At 38.6% G+C, this 8,813-nt stretch overlaps 1 protein-coding gene across 1 annotated transcript in view; it reads right to left on the minus strand.

Moving 5' to 3' along the window:
• The window catches only part of LOC150076776 (noggin-2-like), a 32,117-nt gene extending 25,524 nt beyond the window's left edge, over nt 1-6,593 (minus strand). The window contains exon 1 of the mRNA XM_090386918.1: nt 6,374-6,593. The gene's annotated coding sequence lies outside the window, so the exon portion shown is untranslated. The remainder of the gene's footprint in view (nt 1-6,373) is intronic.
• Nucleotides 6,594-8,813: the final 2,220 nt, after the last annotated feature.

The following is an 8,813-nucleotide window of genomic DNA, read 5'->3' on the forward strand; positions in this document are numbered from 1 at the left end:
GATGAACAGCTGATTGCTATGACACGGGGGTGGTCATAATGTTTTGCTTGTACAGTGTATAATCACTGTCCAGTCAAAACAAAACAGTTATCAATTAAACGGTGATCAAAGAAACAGTTAATTATACACTGGCGTGCAAAATTTAAAGACCAGTCAGGTTTTCACCTGTAGCTTCTCATAGGAGTGGCCTGGATATGAGAAAAGCATACCAAAGGAACATCGTAAGGTACAGAAATGATGAAGGAAACAATACCGACACAACAACGGAAACAAAATGGTACAGAGGGACTTTATTCAAAAATGGCAACATAGCACTGGCTGCCAATGATATAGATGCATCACTGCCAAAGATGGAACAAAGGGAAGAGGTGGTCCTCAGTAGGAGATATGGCCACCTCTAATGTCGATGCAGGCTATGCACTGCCTGTCCATACTTAAAACAATGTTGTTGATAAGTTCTTGCGGTAAAATCGTCCATTCCTCTGTCAGCGCCATCTTCAGCTGGTGAACATTTTCTGGTGGGTGTGGACGTGCCGCTATGCATCTCCCCAGAGCGTCCCATATGTGTTCGATCGGATTTAGATTGGTGGAACGGGCAGGCCAATCCATACGAATAATGTCCTCACTTTCCAAAAGCATATCAACAGCCGCAGTGCGATGGGGTGTGGCGTTATCATCCATAAACACGAACTCGGGGCCAATGGCACCTCGGAACAGACGCACATAGGGAAGGATTACCTCAGTACAGTAGCATGCACCGGTTACAGTACTGCCTTCCAGTATCTGGAGTTGTGTACGTCCATCCAAGATAACTCCCCCCCCCCCAGACGAGAACACCTCGACCGCCATATCGATCCTTTCAGTGATGTTTGCGGGTGATACCGTGTGCCAACCTCTCGCTAGATTAGCCGATGTCCAGAATCGCTGCTGAGACTGAATCTACTCTCATGAGTAAAGAGTACCTTAAGTAAAGCTTTTGTGGTTGTAACCTTTAGAAATAGTGTTGACCCTTAGGTTTTGCACACCAGTGTATGAATAATTCTGGAAAATCAAGCAGAGAAAGTGGAGTAATATGTAGGCCAACTTCTAATCGTGATTAGAAGATATGATACCCTCAAAAGGCCATATTTTCTATAATTTAGAGATTTAGATAAATTTAGATACATAATACATATTATTAATGTAGCTGTATGATTGTGTTCTGTATAAAAAGAAAACACAAGAATTTTTCCAGAATGCAATTAATTTTGAAGAAAATGGACCAATAATTTGAGGGGTCCTTAAGCTCACTTAATACTGGTTTATACTTGCATTGAAGCAGTTCATATATTTTTATCTCCCATTTGAGTACCGTGGAAGCTCTTTTGGTTCGAATCTTTAAGAGAGGTGCACTGGATCTAATCTGGCCATTGAATTTTTGTTGAATTTGAGCCTATTAATTTCATTCGTATCATATTAATACGATAATAAATTAATAAAATGAAAGCTGTAGATTTTATGTCATCCACAAAGTCGGCCCCTTACCTTTCTAACGGGATGAGACTGGTGAAGGGCGTTACGATATTGGCATTTTTTACTCCTTGCTGCCTCCGAGAGATTACAGTGAATAATTGCTTCGTTGGCAGCCTAATCCATTTTGAGCTCCATTCTCCTTCTCTTCGATAATAAAACTGAATATTCATCTCCAGCTTTTATCCCCGCTCTAGTGGATTCAGCAGATTCTAGCCTAGGACATCAGTCTTGATCAAGACGTCAACGTAAAGGTTAGTTTTATGCGAGCGCCACTTAATCATTTAGCAAAACTGTCTTTCTGTATCGGCGTGATCTTTCTTGGCATCAATAACCGGCCGTCATCACTACCGTTTGTTTTCCGAGGAGTTTTTGTAGACTGCAGAGCGAACCATCCAACCGAGGTGGGCTACTCTCAATGTCTAATAAAGTTGTGTCGGATTCCTTTCCCATCGTTTTGTTGATTGATGGCCTCTTACCAGTTAAAATTTTATCCTGCAAACATTTTTCAAGATTTAGAAATGACACCAATAAAAAAATTTTTTTTTCTCTTTGCGGTACGCTGTGTCTTGATATTTGCTGGTAGCCAGTTTACACGAATCAAAACAGACAGTGAAGAAGCTGTGGGAATACTGAATAGCAACAAAAGCTGAAGATTTTTTCTTTTACTGTTCACTCCAACTTAATTCTTTTTTCTCGTAATTGTTTTTTTTTTTTTTTTTTACTTTCTTAAGCTAAAGTTTTACGGAAATATGTAACCAATACATATCAATATTAATAAATTAGTTAATTTTAATTAAGGTAGGATTATGCGAACTCCTGTTAACCATGGATTTTAATTTTAACCGACGTCGAACGTGGAATGATTGTGGAGGAAAGACGTTGTTGTTATAGGGTTTTCGGAGCATCAGCAACTAAGGCAATATTGTTACGTGTAAATTGCCTATGTTCTGTCGTGGATTTTCTCTTTGCCGAATGAAAAATCCTAGTTTTCGGGAGAAAAAACAATACTGCCCTCGCCTGAGACCGACTAACTCAGCCACTTTGTGAAAAAAGCCATAAAAATTCCTCACGTCAGCGACGGGACTCGAACTCAGGTCTTTTCCACCCGGTGTGGGGAGTACGGCGATTATACTAACTGTGCTATCCACGAGAGCTAGGGGAAAGACATGCAGGAGCCAGTATCTCGACAACAACCAACATAGTTAAGTGCTCCTGTTCTGTGGTGCCACGAGTCTACTATGACTGGTTCAGCATCGGTCGAACAACCAGCTAAAGGTCACGTGTAGCAGATGCACGTGGTGAGCGTCGTGTGCCTCATCATATAACACAGCAACTCAGCATAGTAGCCTAGCTAACCACCCAGTGCACCGTAGGAATTGTAAGACCAATATCCACATGGACCATGTACCGAATAGTCAACGGTCATCACGAATACCAAACTCTATCAATGCTGATAGGCGTATCCGCATTTGGAGAAAAGTAACATGAAGCCATGGTACCTGGATGCACTGTTGGTGTTCAGTAGGCTGAAATATTACGGTTTGGGGACTGTTTTTGTGGCATGGCCTATGCCTCTGATCACCGCCTCGATGAACATAACAATGAATTCTCTATCCTCCTATGGTTGCCCAACTCAGCCGATCTCAACCCGATTGAGCATGTTTGGGACCTATTGGAAGAGGACATTCGATGCTGCGACCTGTGGGTAGCACTACCATAGGACCCCCCCCCCCCGCAACACCTTGTGGAGTCCATGCCGAGACGTGTACGAACTGTATTACAGGCAAAAGGTGGCCTCACGAGGTATTAATACTGAATAATACTGAATATTATAATATTCAGTATTATTATAAACAATATTTTAAGAGAGCGATCTATTGTTATTATTTACTTGGTGGCAACTCTAATATGGAATGACCATTTTAAAATTATGGAATTTTTTTTTTTTTTTTTTTTTTTTGGATGTCTAACAACTGGAGCGTTTTACACTTAATTACAAAAAATAATAATAAATAAAAAATAAAAATACTTAACGACCGGTATATTTAGAATTGTTTTTAAAATTTTATTAACTGTAAATGTACATTTATATGTACAATTGAGCAGAGTATTTTTTTTAATAAACGCTTAATAAGAGACGGATTTCTTTCCTACGAGTCTCTGTCCTCATCCGAGGTGATGGGAACCATGGCAGCACACCCCAGGGAGGAACCCTGGAAATAAATTTATGGCAAGCGTATCAAATGAATATTTTTAATTCTAGCTCAAATTTGTATACGTTAGAAGTGATGATAGTCGGAATTTCTAGGAGTGTTTAGAAGGTAAAGAACAAGTTTTAATGGAATAAACATTGAAATGTTTGACTTTGCATTCGTAATTTTTCACCGCACCTCAGTTGCCAAGTATTTTCTATTTTTTATCAAAAAGCTCTGCCACATTTTTATGATACCATTAAGAAGAACCGCGTCAATACTAGAATATTTCAGTTTTCTTATAGTCGCAAAATATTGGCAAAACCCAAAATAAAGCAACTGTACACATAAGAGGGCTGACGTAGCGAGTAGTCTTCACGGGTGATACAGTAGTACTCGCGTTTGAGTTGACTGTCTTAAATATGGTACTGTTCCTCTGTTGTCTATCTTGTACTCCTCCAACTCTATGCGACCCCTACCGGAGTAAATTAAAATTGGAAAGTTTATTTTAAGTCATGGGAAGAATGTGAATTTTTTTCAAAAGTACGTTTTTTTTTCTAATGTTTTTAATTTGTGTCTTACGTATATTTGCTGATTTTAATAAATAAATATAAAGATCAAATATTATGTTTGATGTGTCTTTTTTTTTGGCAGCACATGAGAATTTGCTAGAAGTCTAGCAAGTCCGCTAATGTCCAGCGGTTATTGGTCGTCTTAGACGAGTGGTCAAACGCAAGGGTGCATAAGTACACGTGCCTTGAATGACCGGGTTCAAGTCCGTGACTGCTAAATACGGTGCTGTTTCTTGTATTTCTCTGTCTTGCGAACTCCTCTAACCGTGTGCTCGTCCCGGAGTATAAACAGAAGGTTTACTAATTTTATATATCAGTTCTATAGATTAATTCCTTCGGTTATATAAGAGAGGAAAATTATCTTTTGAGCATTCAGTACATAGTAGTAAAACATCAAACAACAGACCACCATTAAAATCTATTTAAGTTAGTGTAATATACAGGGTGGTTCAATAAAAAGGCACCCGGGTCTATCTCACTTATTTTTAGGTTTAAGCTGTTTTTCGTCTGAACCTTTTTTTGCAGATTTGGGATGAAATTTTTTGAACTTGGTGCTAAAATTGGTCTACGTATTATCTTTTATATTTTGAAATTTCTAAATTTAAATTTTGGCTGATCAACTGCTTTTTTTTTTTTTTTTTTTCTCTCAATGAGAAAGTTGTTCCCCGTCCTCGGTTTACTCTAAAAACATCATCATTATACTTCTGAAACGCATGTTGATATTATTTAAAGGGGTTTAAAAAGCATGCAATTGCTTTATGTAATGTTCGCTGTTCACTGTGCGGGTTTAGTTTTCCTTTTACCACCTGTAGCATCATGCTTATAACAATTATTTTCATTTTTAAATAAAATCGGTTTACAATCATTTAAGAAGTATAACGATGATGGTTTTTAGACAAAATCACGAAGGGAAACATCTTTCCAATTGAGAGAAAAGTGGTTGATTAGACAAATTTTAAATTTAGAAAATCTAAACGGTGACACTTAATCCAATTTTAGAATCAAATTCTAAACATTCAGCACAAATATATCAAAAAAAAAAAAAAAAAAAAAAATGGCCAGACAATTAACAGCATAAACATAAAAATAAGCGAGCTAGACTCCGGTGCCTTTTATTTAAAACACCCTGTACTCATTGTAAAGGGTGGCCAAAGCCGTTTTTCTTACGTAGAGCATAAATCTCATATTGTGGAGGCACTTTCACCACGTGTTGCCATGATTTTGAACTAAATAAAACGCACTGCTCCAGTGAAGAAGTACATATATTGCTGTTCCATTAAAAATGTTGGCCACTGCCCAGACTCGAGTTTCAACCACAACCTCAAAACTTAAGACTTCCGTTTATCGCGGGGTTGACAAAATAAAATTTTAGAATCAACTTAGACACTAGTGGTCACTACAAACCAACAAATTCGCAACTTAAACTCATCTCAGGGCTGATACGCCCATCTCCGATTTCGACTCTTTTTGAATTTAACGTGGTCAAACTCAAGACCTCAATTTAGTTCCGGGTTGACAAGTCCTACTCAGACCTGGGTTTCGACTCTTCTGTTTAACTCCAGTTGACAAAGTCTACCGAAACTCGAGTTTCGACTCTGTTTGGAGTCTCATCGCTGGAAAGGTTGCTAAGGTGTTCAATAAGGTGTTCAGTAACCTTAGCAACTCAGCGACGAGAAGTATCCAGAATATAAGAGATGCGAAAGCCGGTGCTAAAAATTATTATTGTAAAGTGGTGGCCAATGCTGATTTTCTTACAGCACTTAATGTGCTGGCAAACTGAAGCCATTATCAATCCACTGCAGGATGGAAGTCTCCTCAACAATTCATGTTGAGGGAAATGGACCATAATCTGTCACGCTGATCCAGTGCGAGTTGGCAGATACACCGTATTTAGCAATCAGGGGATTGAATCCCGGTCTACTCAAAGAGCGTGTGCTACTGCACTCCCGCCCCTGACCACTCGGCTAAGGAGGCCTAATTTCACTAGTGTGCTCGTACTTAATATTAATTACTTATGTTAGGTATTGGTTAAATCGTATATCTATTTTAGTAATCGGCAATATAACGAGAGAGAGAGAGAGAGAGAAGGAAAGATACCTGTAACTAATGATCGCAGTATCCTTCAGTGCTTTCGACTGCTTGCGTGATAAAATGGGATGCCTGACGCTGAAAACACGGCATATCCTGAGAATGTGTGGTATCCGCGATACATAAACACCTGTCCGTAAATACGTCGCGTTTCAAAAATCCTACTAACCGATTTAACTTTCTTATACAGGGGCCCACGAGAACATCGTGGAAGAACTACAAGTGGTCACCGGTGGGCGGAGCGACACTTGCCAAGAAACTATCGCCGACTTTTCTTTGATAAAAGCGTGATGCGATGGCAGACGTCCTCTGTCAGCACGCTTGTGCAGGAAACTGAACCTGACAACCCTTGGCTAGTTATTTATATCAGTACTTGTTCCGCGTGAAAACTCTCTCTCTCTCTCTCTCTCTCTCTCTCTCTACAACCGCGCGTGACAACTTCCCTCCGAAGTTGGATTTAAAATGAGTCGGGAGTGTGTCGAAGGCATCGTTGGGCAATGTGAGATCGCTTAATCTTTTGAGATTCTTTTTAATTTTCTTTTAACTGTCAATTGCGAATAAATAGTAGATAATTAAAATAATTTATTATAATATAAAACCTTTATTATAATGTAATTTTAAGAACACAGAAATCGAGAATGAAAAATAAGAGAGAAAGTTAGGACCGAATCAGAGCGTGCCTTTTATCTTCTTTCAAAAGAGTCTCAAATGACATTTGCATATGTCAATCGATAATGGCGCCCTCTTTTAATTTTAACATTGCAATAATTAATATCGCTAATTTTCTAAGTCGCTAATTGGTTTAACGCTTTCGTCCTATTTAAAATAATTGCAAAGGGAAATATTGATAATTACGAATGTAATCACTTCACTTAATTCAATTGACAGTTATTTTATGACACATGTCAACCGATAATGGCGCCATCTTACGAAAGATACCAATACTAATAATTAGAAATTAGAAATTTTAATAATCCAACGAGGAATTAATGCTTTTAAACAAAAAATAACGCCCAGATGTAGACGTTACCCTCGTACATACGCGCCTTGGATTTCCCATAATGCGTGCAAAATTTCGGGTCTCTAGGTTTCGTGGTCTCTAGGTTTCTAGGATTTATGCAGATGGCAGATAGACAGACAGATACCCACTCTCATTTATTTTTACATACAAAAATAAGAAAATACCAAGTAAAATTTTGGAGTAGTACGTTTACCTAATTGAATTCAACAGTAATTAGTCATACAAGATGGCGGTAACTTTTCAGCAGCTTTATTTTCTCGTTGAAAGTCTGTATTCCATTAGATCTGATGCAAAAGTAATGTACTTATGGTAAAGATGCTGAAGCGGGGTGAGCAATCGTTCCCTCGCGGGAGCTACACTGCATAGAAAGGAGAGCTGCTCTCTCTCTCTCTCTCTCTCTCTCTCTCTCTCTCTCTCTCACACACACACATGTATACAGAATGTGGAAAGACCTGGGTTCAATTTCTATCTCCATTTGAAGCTGAGAAAAGGTTCCTGTCAAACAGAACTTCTATGGTGTTTATTTACAGTCTGGCCAAATTAATAGGTATCGAGCAAGGCTTTAATGTTTATACCGATTTCAGATAAACTGTTTTGCCTGTTTGCGGAAAAATCTGAAAATTTCAGGAAATTTCATTTTTTTCCGCAAACAGGCAAACAGACCACAGAATAGAAGAAACTTCCAGATATGATATCTGATTCCTCGTCGTCCTAATGCCGCGAAGCAAATTCTAAACAACAAAATCAACCAAAACTTTCCATACAAAACAATCTTGCAAGGCTTTAAAGCCTTTGGGGATTGTTTATTTCGAAGGTTTTAAAAAAGTTTTAAATAGATTGCTTATTTAAATTAAATGTTCATCAAACTGTGTCTAATATAAAAAAAGCAATTTTCACAATTCAATACAATTGTTAACCATATTTACCAGTCAACCAACCTTGAATCACGGTCACTCAAAGCACTCTTTTGCCTAACAACTCGGCTACGGCGGTCGTTTTCATTCAAAATCATTGGAAAAAGCATTATCACTTCATTAATTGCAAGTGGCTTTGCCAACTAGCCATATTGGAACCAAAAACAAGCAGTTAGTACCACAGAGGAAGAGCTTTTTCGGCTTCCTGGAAGTGAACACAATTTCTCATCTCCCTGAGACCACCACGAGCGCATCCTCATAAATTGAAGATCAAGACTAGTGCTCCCCTCGTGTTTCATAGGAATCTAGACCCATCAAACTCTGCAGAAAATCACAATTGGTGGTCAAGTTTATGCAATATTTGAAGTCGCCACCATGACTGAGCATGCAACAGATCAGGATGTATTCAGTTCACGCATTTCAATTTAAGTGACCACGGTTCTCCGTTCCTTTAGGTTTTGTCATTGGAATCAACAGCATGGAAGTCGATGTTTTTTTTCACGGTCAAATCTAT

Source organism: Mastigoproctus giganteus, chromosome 12 (assembly GCF_048544385.1).
Source record: "Mastigoproctus giganteus isolate SK-2022 chromosome 12, ASM4854438v1, whole genome shotgun sequence".
Classification (NCBI taxonomy): Eukaryota; Metazoa; Arthropoda; class Arachnida; order Uropygi; family Thelyphonidae; genus Mastigoproctus; species Mastigoproctus giganteus.